The sequence below is a fragment of the Euprymna scolopes genome, chromosome 45 (assembly GCF_053919585.1).
Source record: "Euprymna scolopes isolate OS-2025 chromosome 45, ASM5391958v1, whole genome shotgun sequence".
In the NCBI taxonomy this organism is placed as follows: Eukaryota; Metazoa; Mollusca; class Cephalopoda; order Sepiida; family Sepiolidae; genus Euprymna; species Euprymna scolopes.
This window is the reverse complement of record NC_136526.1, coordinates 30,367,851-30,390,608: the sequence shown is the minus strand read 5'-3', so window position 1 is coordinate 30,390,608 and position 22,758 is coordinate 30,367,851. Positions and strand designations below refer to the sequence as shown.

Sequence of the window (22,758 nt, the reverse complement as noted above, 5' to 3'; positions counted from 1 at the left end):
GTACATAACAATTAAACAACACAGATGTAAGCATGACATAGAAAATAGCACACATGCTATCGTATAAATATATAGACTAGCGGGACCTTTGGAAATTCCACAGCGGCATCCTTGATATATTGCCTCGGATGATTATTTCATTACAAACACATTGATCAATTCCGAGTATTCTCATAGTATATATGTTCCACCTATCTTATACAGGTCCGGGTGATGCCATGTATTCTGCTAATATATTATCTTCCACCTATCTCATTTGAACCCGGTCGATGCTGGAACTCACATTTAGTATAATCTATATATAAATATGATAGCGTGTATGTTCTTAAATCTCAACAAATGAAATTTGCCAGAAAAAAGAACACACACGCTATCGTATTGCTATATAGATAATCGATAGAATATTTAAAGATTTACAAAAGCTTATTCTGATATAATATAATCATTATTTTAATAAAAGTTGATTTTTTTAATAAGTAACAAAACATTTAGCACCATCAGATATTTTCTATTAATAGATTTTTATTGGTAGAAATTTAAAAATAATCCGATTTATGATTTTAGAAATCATTTAACTTTTCAGCAATGAAAACTGATTCCTTATGATATGTAATTTATGATATACTTATGATTAGTAATTTCTGATAACATGTCATGCTCACATTTTTTAAAACATTACATAGTTACTACATAACATTTTGCCTTTTTCATTTTAAAAGTTTTTCAGATTTGCCCTGAATTGATAGTGTCAAATCATGATTAGTTTTGTATGAAATATATACATATATGTGTGCTCCCTTGACGTTTTTTACATAGACCAACGCATTTTTATGTATTTTAAAGTTAATTTCATTATCAAACTAAGTTCTTTTAATTGTAATTTGGAGTTTTCTTTCACTTGATACACTGGGTATATTCACCAGCTTATTTTAATTTTTTTCTAACTGTTCAAGTGGCATGCATGATTAATTTTAAGGATATTAATAATTGTGTTGTTTCAGAAAACATGTTGTAGCCTCCAACAAGTTGTAGTACCAACTCCATATTTGTTTTGAAGTGTAATGTTGCCAGAAAACATGTTGTAGCCTCAAACATGTTGCAGTACCAACTGCATATGTTTTTTTTTGTAGTATAACGTTATCCAGGAATCAACAAAGCAGAAGAAGTAAAGAAAAGAATTTAAGCTCATTCTCTTATTACAGCTGTGATGTACCTCAAGTGATAGTCTTCTCAAACATGATCTCAAACATCATCCATGCTTTTAATATGATAATCTTCTCAAATGTGCTCTCCTTTTTAGAGTCTTCTTTTTCCTTTCTGTGGCGTCACTTCACTCATTGCTCAGTATTTGAATAAAGCTGCCCATGTTATTACGATAATATGCTTCAACGTGATGTATCAATATACACTTCATGATATTATTGTTTTTTAGAGTATATGTCTGCATGCAACATAGTGTATTACTTTGAAAAACAACACATACAATTTCAAAGAATATAGTTTCTCTCATTTTTTATATTAAATCATTTCATTCAAGCCAGGGCATTGTAGCAAATGCAAACCATTCACACAGAGATTTTTTACAGATTTTAATCGTGCCTTTAATTGCAATTTTTTAAATCCATTTTGTATTCATCAGGTACATTTGTCAGGTAGTTTTTAAGATTCTTTTTCATGAATCCGGTTGCTCCTATAATTACTGTAATGATGGAGATCTTCCTAAGATTCCAGTTTCTTTTCATATCATACATAAGACCCTCTCAGTCCTTTTTAAACCATTAGGGGCGCAAACTTCTACTAATGTTGCTTCGTTCCCATTCTGGTCCTATATTTCTCTATCAGGTTTTATAGCTCAATTTTCTAGGTACGGAGCTGTAAGGTTTGCATAATTATAGTGGATGGTATATGATTTGTTTCTGACTGTTCTTTCGAGTATATGTTCCCAAGACTTGCTGCCGCATTCGATATTCAACTTCTTACAGATGGTCCAGTTTCTCTCAAGTATGTGTATGCATATGTTGCACTATACTTCGTTTCTGTTTAAAAGAAATGCCACATATTTCACAAGAATATGGTTTCTCTCCAGTATGCGTTCGCATATGTTGCATCATACTACCTTTTTGTGTAAATGAAGAGCTACATACTTGACAAGAATATGGTTTCTCTCCACTATGTGTTCGCATATGTTGAAACATAGTCTCTTTCCTTGTAAAAGAAGTGCCGCACACACCACAAGAATATGGCTTCTCTCCAGTGTGTGTTTTCATATGTTGTGACATATGTTGTTTCTGTCTAAAAGAAGAACCACATATTTCACAAGAATATGGTTTCTCACCAGTATGTGTTCGCATGTGGTGAAACATATTTTCTCTCAATGTAAAAGAAGAACAACATACTTCACAAGAATATGGTTTCTCTTTGGTATGTGTGCGCATATGTCGCACCATACTTTCTTTCCTTGCAAAAGAAGAACCACATACTTCACAAGAATATGGTTTTTCCCCAGTATGCCTTAACATATGTTTCAACATATGATTTTTTTGTGCAAAAGAAGAACCACATACTTCACAAGAATGTGGCTTCTCTCCAGTATGTGTTCGCATATGTCGTAGCAGATAAGCTTTTGTTAAAAATGAAGCACCACATACTTCACAGGAATATGGTTTTTCTCCAGTATGTCTTCGCATATGTTCCAACAAACTTTGCTTCTGTGTAAAAGAAGAACCACATATTTCACAAGAATATGGTTTCTCTCCAGTATGTATTCGCATGTGTTGCAACAAACTTTGCTTCTGTGTAAAAGAAGAACTACATATTTCACAAGAATATGGTTTCTTTTTAGTATCCGATATATAGTTCATTTTCAATGTTTAAATGGCTGATATTTTAGTACACGTTTTCTTTGACTTTCCTGGCTGTGCTTTTTTTGCAAGAAATTGAATTAATATTGAAAGATGAATTTATTTTCATTTTCTAATGGATTTGAAATTTAGTAGATCATTGAAACAGAGTCATTAGTTATACGTCACCGATGTTCCTTGTAAATATTTCTTGATCACACTAATTAACAATGTATATTTATATTAAGCTTGTGTTGCCCTTTGCATACTATCCAACTACTAGATTTACTGATTCAAATTTATAAGATTGATCTTCTTTCTATAGAAATCAATGAAAACAAAACATAAGAGGGTCGTTCCAAAAGTAAACTCTTATGTTTTTACTCTAAAATGAAACTGTTAAAGAGCTATAAAGATGGAAGTTATACCATCGAAACAAATAACATTTTGTGCTCAAATATTTTTCTACTTGGTCATAACCATGCTAAATGCACTTTTGTCAGCCTCTTTTGATATCTCGGTTGTAAAAGTTTGGAACATGCTTTGTCACTCATATCTCTCTCCTCACTCAGAAATTAAAAAAAGAATTTCCTAACTGTGCTGACATCAACTGCATCGGCTTCTTAAACGTTCAACAGGCGCCAGCGAATGTTGATCAGTTCAATATTTTCTGCATGGAGAAAGTCAATGATGCATCTCTAATTTTGACACTCGGCCAGCACAGCAGGTGCTACTATAGTGTTCACACAATTAATATCTGAAACAGAGAGATGAACCTTTCAGGTAATGAATGCATAAGTTCAGTCATCATAACAATGCAATTGGCAATCCTTCTCAGATGTCGATTATGTTAAAGTTATCAGCTACAATTTTATTAATAAATCTCCCAATTCATTATTGTTTGAATTCAAAATAAAGTGAGGATATTTGTTAATATATAATATCAGTAAATTTAAAAAGTACTTGGAGACACTAGAATATATTAAAATCGCCAAAATTAATTATAAAGTCTTGATATGCCATAAAGCATTACACCTTAAGCACAGTTGAACAGACTTTTTCTTTAGCATCTGTCAGCTAATTATGTAAAAAAGAAATAAAAAATAAAAATCTACTAAGTCTTGAAATCAAAACGAAGAAATAATGAAGGAGATTTTGTATTAAAATATTGGGTTTTTATTGGGAAAAGCAGTTAAAAAAAAACTACACAAAATACTGTTAGATACGTGCTCAATATATGTTACCGTACCATAGGCTGACATATATTCGGTGGGTTTTTACTAGTATTTTGCATGTTTTTTATTTTTACCTCTTTTTCCCAAACTTACCGTGTCAAAGAGAGAGTTGTGCGCCATTTTAAATTTTCCAATACATCGGTAAACATTACATGTTTTTCAAACTGAATGTACATCTTACATTGAATAAAAACACAAAAAATATATCCAGTTAGGTAGAAATGTAACTTATCTTGCCTTTGATAACATTTATTTGTTATATATTTGTTTTTTGACAACTTTTTCGAATCTATGTGTACAGTAATATAAATTCAAAATATTCGTTTTTATTAAGAAAATATAGTGAGTCAATTGTGATTTTTTTAAAAGAAATTTGTTTTCACATGAGACTTAAGGTTTATTTTTTATCTTGAGATTTTGTTTTTTTTTTCTTCTGGTACAACTTTTAAACGAGATCGGTAAGAGTACTGTTAATTAAGTGTTACACTAAAGTTAGATAACGATTACAATAAGGTTAGACAAAAAAAAACAATTTGTTTAGGCCTAGGAGTTACGGTTAAAAAGAAAAAGTTTATTAAAAATTCTAAGTCTTCTAGGAGTCTGAATTGTCTGTCATTAAACACTTGGATTCATGACCATTTTAATCAATTGTTTTTACTAATATTATTATATTACTTTTTACTATTAACTAAATTTTCATTACTCCAACATAAGTTTGTATAAATGAAAATTTTAATGATTAAAAAGCAACATTTATATTTTGTATGAAAATATTCACTTTTTCAAAATTTCACTTAAATAACTCTGTTCATTAGCAATTGCAATACATCTAATGAATTTTGTTTTTCATTTATTTCTATTTTAATGTGCATGCATGTCCATATATATCCTTCATTCTTTTTCTTCACTAAAACATAACATTTCATCCAAATTTGTATTAAATGTCGGTGTGATTCTTGGCAAAACGAAATGGTTCTATCAAAGACAGGTATCACAGAACGGAGTAACGTTGGAATTTTATTATCATATTTTGTTCAGTGTGTGTTTTACATGCATGTAGCACATATTAAACCGATAACAAACTATACATTTAAGGAAATAGTTATAACTAGTGTGACCCGTGGAAATTCCACAGGGGACTGATTCATATTTAATATATTGATGTTGGCATTCTGTAGATATTCAGCATAAATGGAGATACTCTGATATTATTGTAGCTGCTTTGGTAGAACTGCAAAAATACTTATCCAAGCTAGCAGGGACGCCCATTGTAGCCAAGTCATAAAATGCACTTTATTATTATATTTTAATTCTTGCAGATTTCGTATATATATATATATATATATATATATATATATATATAGAGAGAGAGAGAGAGAGAGAGAGAGAGTAAAGGATCTATCGATTTTTATATATTATAAAGTTGCGGTTTCAAAAATAAAAAAATATATCTATATGAATTGGATTCATCAGCTTAATGGAAACTGAATATCAAACTTATATATATGTAACTTTAGTTCCTTCAGCTATAATCAAAACTGAAACCAAAACTTATGAAGAATTCTTGGTAACATTATTTATAAAAAACATAGATTACTAAGGTGTCATTAGCTAAAATCGAAATTAAGACTTATGAAGAATTCTGGATAAAATTATTTTAAAAAAATAGATTATTGGAATGCCATTAGGTATAATTGACACCGAAACAAAAACTTATGAGGAATGCCTGGTAAAATTATTAAAAGAATAAATAACTTCAGCTTTAATCGAAAAAAAAAAGTAGATGCCATTACCTATAATCGAGACTGGAACTAAAATTATGAAAAATTCTTAGTAAAACTATTTATAAAAAAAATGACTTGAATGCTTTCAGCTATAATCGAAACCGAAAGTAGAATTATGAAGAATGCTTGGTAAAATTATTTATTATAAGAAATGGAAGTACATAACAATTAAACAACCCAGATGTAAGCATCACATAGAAAATAACACACATGCTATCGTATTAATATATAAACTAGTGGGATGTATGGAAATTCAACAGCGGCATCCTTCATATGTAATATGTTGCTGCTAGGCATTCTGTGGGTGTCCAGTGTGAATGAAGATACCATCATATTATTCTAACTCTTTAGAAAAACTGCATAGCCCCCCCCCCCCGTTATTAAAAAAATTAATTTTGATATATTGCCTGGACTGATTATTTCATTACAAACACACGAATCAATTAATTCACATTTTATCATTTTTTATAATTCTTGGATATGTGACTAATTTAGACAATCATTTTTCATAATTTTAACGCACATTATCGCTCCCCTTACTAAAATAATAACTTTGATATATTGTCTAGGCTGATTTTTTCATTACAAACACACCAATCAATTAATTCACATGTTATAATTTTTCATAATTTTTGGATATGTTACTAATTTAGACAATCATTTTTCATAATTTTAACCCACATTATCGCCCCTACCTTCCTAAAATAATTTGATATATTGTCTCAGCTTATTATTTCATTACAAACACCAATAAATTAACTCACATTTCATCATTTTTCATAATTATTGGATATGTTACTAATTTCGACAATCATCTTATATATTTTTAACTCAAATTATCTCTTTTCCTTACTAAAATAATAACTTTGATATATTGTCTGGGCTGATTATTTCATTACAAACACTCCAATCCATTAACTCACATTTCATCATTTTTCATAATTCTTGGATATGTTATTAATTTCGACAATCATTGTTCATAATTTTAACCCAAATTATTGTCCAACCTTACTAAAATAATAACTTTGATATATTGTCTGGACTGATTATTTCAATACAAATACATCAATCAATTAACTCACATTTTATCATTTTTCATCATTTTTGCATATATTACTAATTTCAACAATCATTTTTCATAATTGTAACCCACACTATCCTCCCCACTTACTAAAATAATACCTTTGCTGTATTATTCTAACTCATTATTTCATGCCAAACATACCAATCAATTAACTCACATTTAATCAATTTTCAGAATTCTTGGATATGTTACTAATTTCAACAATAATTTTTCATAATTTTAACCCACATGATCGCCCTGCTTACTAAAATAATAACTTTGATATATTGCCTGGGCTGATTATTTCATTACAATTACATCAATCAATTCCGGGTATTGTCCCACCTATCTTATCTAATCCCGGTTAACGTCGCATATTCTGCTAGTATATCTTCCACCTATCTCATTCGATCCCAGTCGACGCTGGACATTCTACTACCATATGTTTTCCACCTATGTCAGTCAATCCTGAGTTACGTGGGGTATTCTGCTAGTATATATTTGCACATATCTCATCCAAGCCTGGGGCTGACTTCATGTCTGCCACCCCACTGTTAAAAATATACATGAAATAAAGTAATGTTTAAACCATAAACTGTTTCAGCGGAACAGACTTTATATCGCTAACCCACTGTTAAAAATATACATTAAATAATGTAATGTCTAAAGCATAAATGTTTGCTATCATTTCCAGGAATGACTTCATATCCCCCACTCGACTGTTAAAAATACACATGAAATAAAAGAATGTTTAATGCGTACATGGTTTCAGCCATTTCCAGAACTGATTTCATATCCCCCACCCTACTGTTAAAAATATACATGAAATGAAGTAATGTTTAAATCGTAAACAGTTTCAGCCATTACTGGAGCTGACTTCATATTCCCCACCCCACCGCTAAAAATATACTTAAAATAAAGTAATATTTAAATCATAAACTGTTTCAGCAGCTTTTCGAAATTAATACATGAAAACATTAATACGGTTAGGGATTAGGCAACCATTACTTCAACATGAATTTCTGAGTGTAGTATCAGTCAGCACTCCAGTGACTTTTATCCTTCCCTCCTTAAGAATTTTTGTAATTACTGCCAATGAGGATATTTAAGACGAAAATATGAACTCAGGATTACTTGATATATTTAAGTGATTTTTGGAATATTACAAATAAGCCCCTAGCATGCACTGACCTATTTACCTGATTTTTTTAAACAGTAGTACATCCATGTAATTTTTGGAATATGACCTCTTATGTTAATGTAGTACATCATAAATATACTATATGCATCTTTTTCAACAGAAGATAATGACATCATCACCGGAAGTAAACACGTCAGACTATCATCCCCCACCCTACTCGAAAAAAGATTTTGCCTGGGATCTCATTAAACACTCACAAAATCAATTAACTCATATTTAGTATAATCTATATATTAATACGGTAACGTCTGTGTTCTTAAATCACAACCAATGAAATTTGCCGGAAAGTGTGACACACAAAAGAACACACACGCTATCGTATTAATATATAGATAATCGATAGAAGATTTAAAGACAAAAAACAACTTATTTTGACCTAATATAATCATGCTTTTAATAAAAGTTGATTTTTTAAATAAGTAACAAACCATTTTACATTTTAAGATATTTTCTGTTAATAAATTTGAATAAAAACTTACAATTTTTTGTTTCAAAACTTTAATAGTGTTGTTGTTGCTCGTCACTATCTGTACTCCTCTCCACATCAGTTCAGTAACCTTCAAATATGTCACAAATATGTAGATATATATTAGAAATATTATACTAGAAATATTATATTAGAAATAATATATTAGAAATATTACATTAGAAATATTATATTAGAAATAATATATTAGAAATAATATATTAGAAATATTATATTAGAAATATTATATTAGAAATATTATATTAGAAATATTATATTAGAAATATTATATTAAAAATATTATATTAGAAATAATACATTAGAAATATTACATTAGAAATAATATATTAGAAATATTGCATTAGAAACATTATATTAGAAATATTACATTAGAAATATTATATTAGAAATATTATATTAAAAATATTATATTAGAAATAATACATTAGAAATATTACATTAGAAATATTACATTAGAAATATTATATTAGAAATAATATATACGAAATAATATATTAAAAATAATATATTAGAAATAATATATTAGAAATATTACATTAGAAATATTATATTAGAAATAATATATTAGAAATAATATATTAGAAATATTATATTAGAAATATTACATTAGAAATAATTTATTAGAAATGATATATTAGAAATAATATATTAGGAATAATATATAAGGAATATTACATTAAAAATAATATATTAGAAATAATATATTAAACATAATATATTAGAAATATTACATTAGAAATATTACATTAGAAATATTACATTAGAAATATAATATTAGAAATATTACATTAGAAATATTATATTAGAAATAATATATTAGACATATATTAGAAATAATATATTAGAAATATTACATTAAACATATTACATTAGAAATAATATATTAGAAATATTATATTAGAAATATTATATTAGAAATAATATATTAGAAATAATATATTAGAAATATTACATTAGAAAGAATATATTAGAAATAATATATTAGAAATCATATATTAGAAATATTATATTAGAAATAATATATTAGAAATAATATATTAGGAATATTACATTAAATATATTATATTAGAAATCATATATTAGAAATAATATATTAGGAATATTACATTAGAAATATTATATTAGAAATATTATATTAGAAATATTATATTAGAAATAATACATTAGAAATATTACATTAAAAATATTACATTAGAAATATTATATTAGAAATAATATATTAGAAATAATATATTAAAAAAATATATTAGAAATAATATATTAGAAATATTACATTAGAAATAATTTATTAGAAATTATATATTAGAAATAATATATTAGGAATAATATATAAGGAATATTACATTAAAAATAATATATTAGAAATAATATATTAAACATAATATATTAGAAATATTACATTAGAAATATTATATTAGAAATATTATATTAGAAATATTATATTAGAAATATAATATAAGAAATATTATACTAGAAATAATATATAAGAAATATTATATTAGAAATATAATATTATAGATATTATATTAGAAATAATATATTAGAAATAATATATTAGAAATATTACATTCGAAATAATATATCAGAACTAATATATTAGACATAATATATTAGAAATAATACATTAGAAATATTACATTAGAAATATTATATTAGAAACATTACATTAGAAATATTACATTAGAAATATTACATTAGAAATATTATATTAGAAATAATATATTAGAAATAATATATTAGAAATAATATATGAGGAATATTACATTAGAAATATTATATTAGAAATATTATATTAGAAATATTATATTAGAAATAATACATTAGAAATATTACATTAGAAATATTACATTAGAAATATTATATTAGATATAATATATTAGAAATAATATATTAGAAATAATATATTAAAAATAATATATTAGAAATAATATATTAGAAATATTACATTAGAAATAATATATCAGAAATAATATAGTAGAAATAATATATTAGAAATAATACATTAGAAATATTACATTAGAAATATTATATTAGAAATATTATATTAGAAATAATACATTAGAAATATTACATTAGAAATATTACATTAGAAATATTACATTAGAAATAATATATTAGAAATAATATATTAAAAATAATATATAAGAAATAATATATTAGAAATATTACATTAGAAATATTATATTAGAAATAATATATCAGAAATGATATATTAGAAATAATATATTAGGAATAATATATAAGGAATATTACATTAGAAATAATATATTAGAAATAATATATTAAACATAATATATTAGAAATATTACATTAGAAATATTACATTAGAAATATTACATTAGAAATATTATATTAGATATATAATATGAGAAATATTATATTAGAAATAATATATACGAAATATTATATTAAAAATATTATATTAGAAATATTATATTAGAAATAATATATTAGAAGTAATATATTAGAAATAATATATTAGAAATATTACATTAGAAATAATATATTAGAAATAATATATACGAAATAATATATACGAAATAATATATTAGGAATATTACATTAAAAATATTATATTAGAAATAATATATTAAAAATAATATATTAGAAATAATAAATTAGAAATAATATATTAGAAATATTATATTTGAAATATTACATTAGAAATATTATATTAGAAATATTACATTAGAAATATTATATTAGAAATATTATATTATAAATATTACATTAGAAATATTATATTAGGAATAATATATTAGAAATAATATATTAGAAATATTATATTAGAAATATTATATTAGAAATATTATATTAGAAATATTACATTAGAAATATTATATTAGAAATATTTTATTAGAAATATTACATTAGAAATATAATATTAGAAATATTATATTAGAAATAATATATTAGAAATATTATAATAGATATATATTAGAATATATTATATTAAAAATAATATATTAGAAATATTATACTAGAAATATTGTATTAGAAATATTATATTAGAAATCATACATTAGAAATATTACATTAGGAATATTATATTAGAAATAATATATTAGAAATATTATATTAGACATAATATATTAGAAATAATATATTAAAAATAATATATTAGAAATAATATATTAGAAATATTATATTAGAAATATTACATTAGAAATAATTTATTAGAAATGATATATTAGAAATAATATATTAGGAATAATATATAAGGAATATTACATTAAAAATAATATATTAGAAACAATATATTAAACATAATATATTAGAAATATTACATTAGAAATATTACATTAGAAATATTACATTAGAAATATTATATTAGAAATATTACATTAGAAATATTATATTAGAAAGATAATATAAGAAATATTATATTAGAAATAATATATTAGAAATATTATATTAGAAATATTACATTAGAAATATTATATTAGAAATATAATATAAGAAATATTATATTAGAAATAATATATTAGAAATAATATATTAGAAATAATATATTAGAAATATTACATTAGAAATATTATATTAGAATTATTATATTAAAAATATTATATTAGAAATATTACATTAGAAATAATTTATTAGAAATGATATATTTGAAATAATATATAAGGAATAATATATAATGAATATTACATTAAAAATAATATATTAGAAATAATATATTAAACATAATATATTAGAAATATTACATTAGAAATATTACATTAGAAATATTATATTAGAAATATTATATTAGAAATAATATATTAGAAATAATATATTCGACATATATTAGAAATAATATATTAGAAATAATATATTAGAAATCATATATTAGAAATAATATATTAGAAATAATATATTAGGAATAATATATAAGGAATATTACATTAGAAATAATATATTAGAAATAATATATTAAACATAATATATTAGAAATATTACATTAGAAATATTACATTAGAAATATTATATTAGAAATATAATATAAGAAATATTATATTAGAAATAATATATTAGAAATATTATATTAGAAATATTATATTAGAAATAATATATTAGAAATAATATATTAGAAATAATATATTAGAAATATTACATTAGAAATAATATATTAGAAATAATATATCAGAAATAAAATATTAGAAATAATATATTAAAAATAATATATTAGAAATAATATATTAGGAATATTACATTAAAAATATTATATTAGAAATAATATATTAAAAATAATCGATTAGAAATAATATATTAGAAATATTATATTTGAAATAATACATTAGAAATATTATATTAGAAATATTACATTAGAAATATTATATTAGAAATATTACATTAGAAATATTATATTAGAAATATAATATAAGAAATAATATATTAGAAATAATATATTAGACATATTATATTAGAAATATTACATTAGAAATAATTTATTAGAAATGATATATTAGCAATAATATATTAGGAATAATATATAAGGTATATTACATTAAAAATAATATATTAGAAATAATATATTAGAAATAATGTATTAGAAATATTATATTAGAAATATTACATTAGAAATAATATATTACAAATAATTTATTAAAAATAATATATTAGAAATAATATATTAGAAATATTACATTAGAAATATTACATTAGAAATATTATATTAGAAATATTATATTAGAAATATTATATTAGAAATATTATATTAGAAATATTATATTAGAAATATTATATTAGAAATATTATATTAAAAATATTATATTAGAAATAATACATTAGAAATATTACATTAGAAATATTACATTAGAAATATTATATTAGAAATAATATATTAGAAATATTATATTAGAAATATTACATTAGAAATAATTTATTAGAAATGATATATTAGAAATAATATATTAGAAATAATATATAAGGAATATTAAATTAAAAATAATATATTAGAAATAATATATTAAACATAATATATTAGAAATATTACATTAGAAATATTATATTAGAAATATTATATTAGAAATATTATATTAGAAATATAATATAAGAAATATTATACTAGAAATAATATATTAGAAATATTATATTAGAAATATTATATTAGAAATATTATATTAGAAATATTACATAAGAAATATTATATTAGAAATATTACATTAGAAATATTAAATTAGAAATAATACATTAGAAATATTACATTAGAAATATTACATTAGAAATATTATATTAGAAATAATATATTAGAAATAATATATTAAAAACATTATATTAGAAATAATACATTAGAAATATTACATTAGAAATATTATATTAGAAATATTACATTAGAAATAATATATTAGAAATATTACATTAGACACATTATATTAGAAATATTACATTAGAAATATTATATTAGAAATATTATATTAGAAATATTATATTAAAAATATTATATTAGAAATAATACATTAGAAATATTACATTAGAAATATTACATTAGAAATATTATATTAGAAATAATATATACGAAATAATATATTAAAAATAATATATTAGAAATAATATATAAGAAATATTACATTAGAAATATTATATTAGAAATAATATATTAGAAAAAATATATTAGAAATATTATATTAGAAATATTACATTAGAAATAATTTATTAGAAATGATATATTAGAAATAATATATTAGGAATATTACATTAGAAATATTACATAAGAAATATTACATTAGAAATATTATATTAGAAATATTACATTAGAAATATTATATTAGAAATAATATATTAGACATATATTAGAAATAATATATTAGAAATATTACAATTAAAATATTACATTAGAAATAATATATTGGAAATATTATATTAGAAATATTATATTAGAAATAATATATAAGAAATAATATATTAGAAATATTACATTAGAAAGAATATATTAGAAATAATATATTAGGAATATTACATTAAATATATTATATTAGAAATATTATATCAGAAATAATATATCAGAAATAATATATTAGAAATAATATATTAGAAATATTATATTAGAAACAATATATTAGAAATAATATATTAGGAATATTACATTAAATATATTATATTAGAAATAATATATTAGAAATAATATATTAGGAATATTACATTAGAAATATTATATTAGAAATATTATATTAGAAATAATACATTAGAAATATTACATTAGAAATATTACATTAGAAATATTATATTAGAAATAATATATTAAAAATAATATATTAGAAATAATATATTAGAAATATTACATTAGAAATATTATATAAGAAATAATATATTAGAAATCATATATAAGAAATATTACATTAGAAATAATTTATTAGAAATTATATATTAGAAATAATATATTAGGAATAATATATAAGGAATATTACATTAAAAATAATATATTAGAAATAATATATTAAACATAATATATTAGAAATATTACATTAGAAATATTATATTAGAAATATTATATTAGAAATAATACATTAGAAATATTACATTAGAAATATTACATTAGAAATATTATATTAGAAATAATATATTAAAACTAATATATTAGAAATAATATATTAGAAATATTACATTAGAAATATTATATAAGAAATAATATATTAGGAATAATATATAAGGAATATTACATTAAAAATAATATATTAGAAATAATATATTAAACATAATATATTAGAAATATTACATTAAAAATATTATATTAGAAATATTATATTAGAAATAATACATTAGAAATATTACATTAGAAATATTATATTAGAAATAATATATTAAAAATAATATATTAGAAATAATATATTAGAAATATTACATTAGAAATATTATATAAGAAATAATATATTAGAAATAATATATAAGAAATATTACATTAGAAATAATTTATTAGAAATTATATATTAGAAATAATATATTACGAATAATATATAAGGAATATTACATTAAAAATAATATATTAGAAATAATATATTAAACATAATATATTAGAAATATTACATTAGAAATATTATATTAGAAATATTATATTAGAAATATTATATTAGAAATATTATATTAGAAATATAATATAAGAAATATTATACTAGAAATAATATATAAGAAATATTATATTAGAAATATTATATTAGAGATATTATATTAGAGATATTATATTAGAAATAATATATTAGAAATAATATATTAGAAATATTACATTAGAAATAATATATCAGAAATAATATATTAGAAATAATATATTAGAAATAATACATTAGAAATATTACATTAGAAATATTACATTAGAAATATTATATTAGAAATATTATATTAGAAATAATACATTAGAAATATTACATTAGAAATATTACATTAGAAATATTATATTAGAAATAATATATTAGAAATAATATATTAGAAATAATATATTAGGAATATTACATTAGAAATATTATATTAGAAATATTATATTTGAAATATTATATTAGAAATAATACATTAGAAATATTACAGTAGAAATATTACATTAGAAATATTATATTAGAAATAATATATTAGAAATAATATATTAGAAATAATATATTAAAAATAATATATTAGAAATAATATATTAGAAATATTACATTAGAAATATTATATAAAAAATAATATATTAGAAATAATATATGAGAAATATTACATTAGAAATAATTTATTAGAAATTATATATTAGAAATAATATATTAGGAATAATATATAAGGAATATTACATTAAAAATAATATATTAGAAATAATATATTAAACATAATATATTAGAAATATTACATTAGAAATATTATATTAGAAATATTATATTAGAAATATTATATTAGAAATATAATATAAGAAATATTATACTAGAAATAATATATTAGAAATATTATATTAGAAATATTATATTAGAAATATAATATAAGAAATATTATACTAGAAATAATATATAAGAAATATTATATTAGAAATATTATATTAAAAATATTATATTAGAAATAATATATTAGAAATAATATATTAGAAATATTACATTAGAAATAATATATCAGAAATAATATATTAGAAATAATATATTAGAAATAATACATTAGAAATATTACATTAGAAATATTATATTAGAAATAATACATTAGAAATATTACATTAGAAATATTACATTAGAAATATTACATTAGAAATAATATATTAGAAATAATATATTAAAAATAATATATTAGAAATAATATATTAGAAATATTACATTAGAAATATTATATTAGAAATAATATATCAGAAATGATATATTAGAAATAATATATTAGAAATAATATATTAGGAATAATATATAAGGAATATTACATTAGAAATAATATATTAGAAATAATATATTAAACATAATATATTAGAAATATTACATTAGAAATATTACATTAGAAATATTACATTAGAAATATTATATTAGATATATAATATGAGAAATATTATATTAGAAATAATATATACGAAATATTATATTAAAAATATTATATTAGAAATATTATATTAGAAATAATATATTAGAAGTAATATATTAGAAATAATATATTAGAAATATAACATTAGAAATATTATATTAGAAATAATATATACGAAATAATATATAAGAAATAATATACTAGGAATATTACATTAAAAATATTATATTAGAAATAATATATTAAAAATAATATATTAGAAATAATATATTAGAAATAATATATTAGAAATATTATATTTGAAATATTACATTAGAAATATTAGAAATATTACATTAGAAATATTATATTAGAAATATTATATTAGAAATATTATATTAGAAATATTATATTTGAAATATTACATTAGAAATATTATATTAGAAATAATATATTAGAAATAATATATTAGAAATATTATATTAGAAATATTACATTAGAAATATTATATTAGAAATATTATATTAGAAATATTACATTAGAAATATTATATTAGAAATATTTTATTAGAAATATTACATTAGAAATATTATATTAGAAATATTATATTAGAAATATTATATTAGAAATAATATATTAGAAATATTATAATAGATATATATTAGAATATATTATATTAAAAATAATATGTTAGAAATATTATACTAGAAATATTGTATTAGAAATATTACATTAGAAATATTATATTAGAAATATTATATTAGAAATATTACATTAGAAATATTATATTAGAAATATTTTATTAGAAATATTACATTAGAAATATTACATTAGGAATATTACATTAGAAATATTATATTAGAAATAATATATTAGAAATATTATATTAGAAATAATATATTAGAAATAATATATTAACAATAATATATTAGAAATAATATATTAGAAATATTATATTAGAAATATTACATTAGAAATAATTTATTAGAAATGATATATTAGAAATAATATATTAGGAATAATATATAAGGAATATTACATTAAAAATAATATATTAGAAATAATATATTAAACATAATATATAAGAAATATTACATTAGAAATATTACATTAGAAATATTATATTAGAAATATTACATTAGAAATCGTATATTAGAAATATAATATAAGAAATATTATATTAGAAATAATATATTAGAAATATTATATTAGAAATATTACATTAGAAATATTATATTAGAAATATAATATAAGAAATATTATATTAGAAATAATATATTAGAAATAATATATTAGAAATATTACATTAGAAATATTATATTAGAAATATAATATTAGAAATATTATATTAGAAATATTACATTAGAAATAATTCATTAGAAATGATATATTTGAAATATTATATTAGGAATAATATATAAGGAATATTACATTAGAAATAATATATTAGAAATAATATATTAAACATAATATATTACAGAAATATTACATTAGAAATATTACATTAGAAATATTATATTAGAAATATAATATAAGAAATATTATATTAGAAATAATATATTAGAAATAATATATTAGAAATATTATATTAGAAAGAATATATTAGAAATAATATATTAGAAATAATATATTAGAAATATTACATTAGAAATAATATATTAGAAATAATATATCAGAAATAAAATATTAGAAATAATATATTAAAAATAATATATTAGAAATAATATATTAGGAATATTACATTAAAAATATTATATTAGAAATAATATATTAAAAATAATCTATTAGAAATAAGATATTAGAAATATTATATTTGAAATATTACATTAGAAATATTATATTAGAAATATTACATTAGAAATATTATATTAGAAATATTACATTAGAAATATTATATTAGAAATATAATATAAGAAATAATATATTAGAAATAATATATTAGAAATATTATATTAGAAATATTACATTAGAAATAATTTATTAGAAATGATATATTAGAAATAATATATTAGGAATAATATATAAGGAATATTACATTAAAAATAATATATTAGAAATAATATATTAGAAATAATATATTAGAAATATTATATTAGAAATATTACATTAGAAATAATATATTACAAATAATATATTAGAAATAATATATTAAAAATAATATATTAGAAATAATATATTAGAAATATTACATTAGAAATATTACATTAGAAATATTATATTAGAAATATTATATTAGAAATATTATATTAGAAATATTATATTAGAAATATTATATTAGAAATATTATATTAAAAATATTATATTAGAAATAATACATTAGAAATATTACATTAGAAATATTATATTAGAAATAATATATTAGAAATAATATATTAAAAATAATATATTAGAAATAATATATTAGAAATATTACATTAGAAATATTATATAAGAAATAATATATTAGAAATAATATATTAGAAATATTATATTAGAAATATTACATTAGAAATAATTTATTAGAAATGATATATTAGAAATAATATATTAGAAATAATATATAAGGAATATTACATTAAAAATAATATATTAGAAATAATATATTAAACATAATATATTAGAAATATTACATTAGAAATATTATATTAGAAATATTATATTAGAAATATTATATTAGAAATATAATATAAGAAATATTATACTAGAAATAATATATTAGAAATATTATATTAGAAATATTATATTAGAAATATTATATTAGAAATAATATATTAGAAATAATATATTAGAAATAATACATTAGAAATATTACATTAGAAATATTACATTAGAAATATTATATTAGAAATATTAAATTAGAAATAATACATTAGAAATATTACATTAGAAATATTACATTAGAAATATTATATTAGAAATAGTATATTAGAAATAATATATTAAAAATAATATATTAAAAATAATATATTAGAAATAATACATTAGAAATATTACATTAGAAATATTACATTAGAAATAATATATCAGAAATGATATATTAGAAATAATATATTAGAAATAATATATTAGAAATAATATATTAAACATAATATATTAGAAATATTACATTAGAAATATTACATTAGAAATATTACATTAGAAATATTATATTAGATATATAATATAAGAAATATTATATTAGAAATAATATATTAGAAATATTATATTAAAAATATTATATTAGAAATATTATATTAGAAATAATATATTAGAAGTAATATATTAGAAATAATATATTAGAAATATTACATTAGAAATAATATATTAGAAATAATATATTAGAAATAATATATTAGAAATAATATATTAGGAATATTACATTAAAAATATGATATTAGAAAAAATATATTAAAAATAATATATTAGAAATAATATATTAGAAATAATATATTAGAAATATTATATTAGAAATAATATATTAGAAATATTATATTAGAAATAATATATTAGAAATATTATATTTGAAATATTACATTAGAAATATTATATTAGAAATATTATATTAGAAATATTACATTAGAAATATTATATTAGAAATAATACATTAGAAATATTACATTAGAAATATTATATTAGAAATATTATATGATAAATATTACATTAGAAATATTATATTAGAAATAATATATTAGAAATAATATATTAGAAATAATATATTAGAAATATTACATTAGAAATAATATATTAGAAATAATATATTAGAAATAATATATTAAAAATAATATATTAGAAATAATATATTAGGAATATTTACATTAGAAATATTATATTAGAAATAATATATTAGAAATAATATATCAGAAATAATATATTAGAAATAATATATTAAAAATAATATATTAGAAATAATATATTAGGAATATTACATTAAAAATATTATATTAGAATAATATTATAAAAATAATCTAGTAGAAATAATATATTAGAAATATTATATTTGAAATATTATATTAGAAATATTACATTAGGAATATTACATTAGAAATATTACATTAGAAATAATATATTAGAAATAATATATTAGAAATATTATATTAGAAATATTACATTAGAAATATTATATTAGAAATATTATATTAGAAATAGTACATTAGAAATATTATATTAGAAATATTATATTAGAAATATTACATTAGAAATATTATATTAGAAATATTATATTAGAAATATTACATTAGAAATATTACATTAGAAATATTATATTAGAAATATTATATTAGAAATATTACATTAGAAATATTACATTAGAAATAATATATTAGAAATATTATATTAGAAATATTATATTAGAAATATTATATTAGAAATATTATATTAGAAATAATATATTAGAAATATTATAATAGATATATATTAGAATATATTATATTAGAAATAATATATTAGAAACATTATATTAGAAATATGTTATTAGAAATATTACATTAGAAATATGTAAAAAAATTATATTAGATCACACACACAAGTGAGGAGGGTCAGCAGGATCAATATCTGCAATTATAAAGAGGAACAAAACACAAATTGAAGAGCCACGTATGAAATTTTAATTTTTAAAAATCTGAATAATTGTTGCTTATGGACAATAAGATTTATCTGTACCATGGGTGAAAATGTTGAAGATAAAAGTGCATTTTTACGAACAAGTAATCAATAACTTTCAATCATAAAAATGAAATTCCGTTTGCTTAATCTATAAATCTCACCTGTCTGTTTAAATGTATGTATGTATGTATGTATGTTTGTATATTTGCCTAAAACTTTCAACAGAAGCGATGGATTTTCACGAGATTTTTATCGTTTTGAAGTTGACCCTTTGGACGACAAATATCGAAAAATTTGCAAAAAACATTCATTCCTTCACCCTCAACTGGCCACTTTTCTATAGAGAGGAGTCGCTTTTTCTGCCGATATTTTCAAAAGCCATCCCCTTTTTTCGATTGGCTTGCTTTAATTTAAACCTACGTCACTTCTGGTTTGGTGATAGGCGCAAACGTAAACACGTCACTTTGTTCCCATTCTTTTCCTCCTTTGCAGTATGGGTTCTAGCTGCCTGCCTACTACCACTTTTTTTTTTGCTCAACACACAACTCCAAACACTCAAACAATGCTGGTACTTCATAGATTACAAAGATCTTTATAAATTGAACTGATTTAAAATGTTTATTTGCTATTAAGAAAAGTTGAGTGCAAACAGCAAAAATTTCAATTACATTTTCCATGTTTTTTTTTATTATCTTCCTTTGAAGATTATAATGTATGGGGCAGTCAAACCAGCTGCCAACATTGCCCTGCTTTTTATTGAAACCAACCGAAAGCTCTTTTTCAGTATCCTCGCTGTTCCCTTAAGTGCAATTGTCTGGATCTCTTTTGCACTTGGTTCACCAGGAATATTAGTTAGGTAGGACTTCAGGTTCTTCTTCATAAGCCACGTGGAACCTATGATAACTTGTATGATTGATATCTCCTTAAGATTTCAGTTTATTTTCATATCATACATGAGACCTTGATATTTGGTCTGTTTCTCTCTTTCAGCTCTGGTCAGATAATAATTAGGAACACTCACTTCAACCAAGGTTGCCACTCTTTCTGACTTATTCCATATAACTATGTCAGGTTTCACAGCAGCATTTTTAAGGTAGGTAGTTGTAGGGATTACATAGTTGTAATGTATGGTATATAAGTCATTTCCAACTGTACTTTCAGGTTGATGTTTCCAGGATT

The 22,758-nt window shown here is 18.9% G+C and overlaps 1 long non-coding RNA gene across 1 annotated transcript in view; it reads right to left on the bottom strand.

The window, feature by feature from the left end:
- The window catches only part of LOC145269338 (uncharacterized), an 83,812-nt gene that overhangs the window by 3,430 nt on the left and 57,624 nt on the right, over positions 1-22,758 (bottom strand). Inside the window, exon 2 of the long non-coding RNA XR_013864988.1 lies at positions 8,603-8,680. This is a non-coding gene — a long non-coding RNA (uncharacterized LOC145269338). The remainder of the gene's footprint in view (positions 1-8,602; positions 8,681-22,758) is intronic.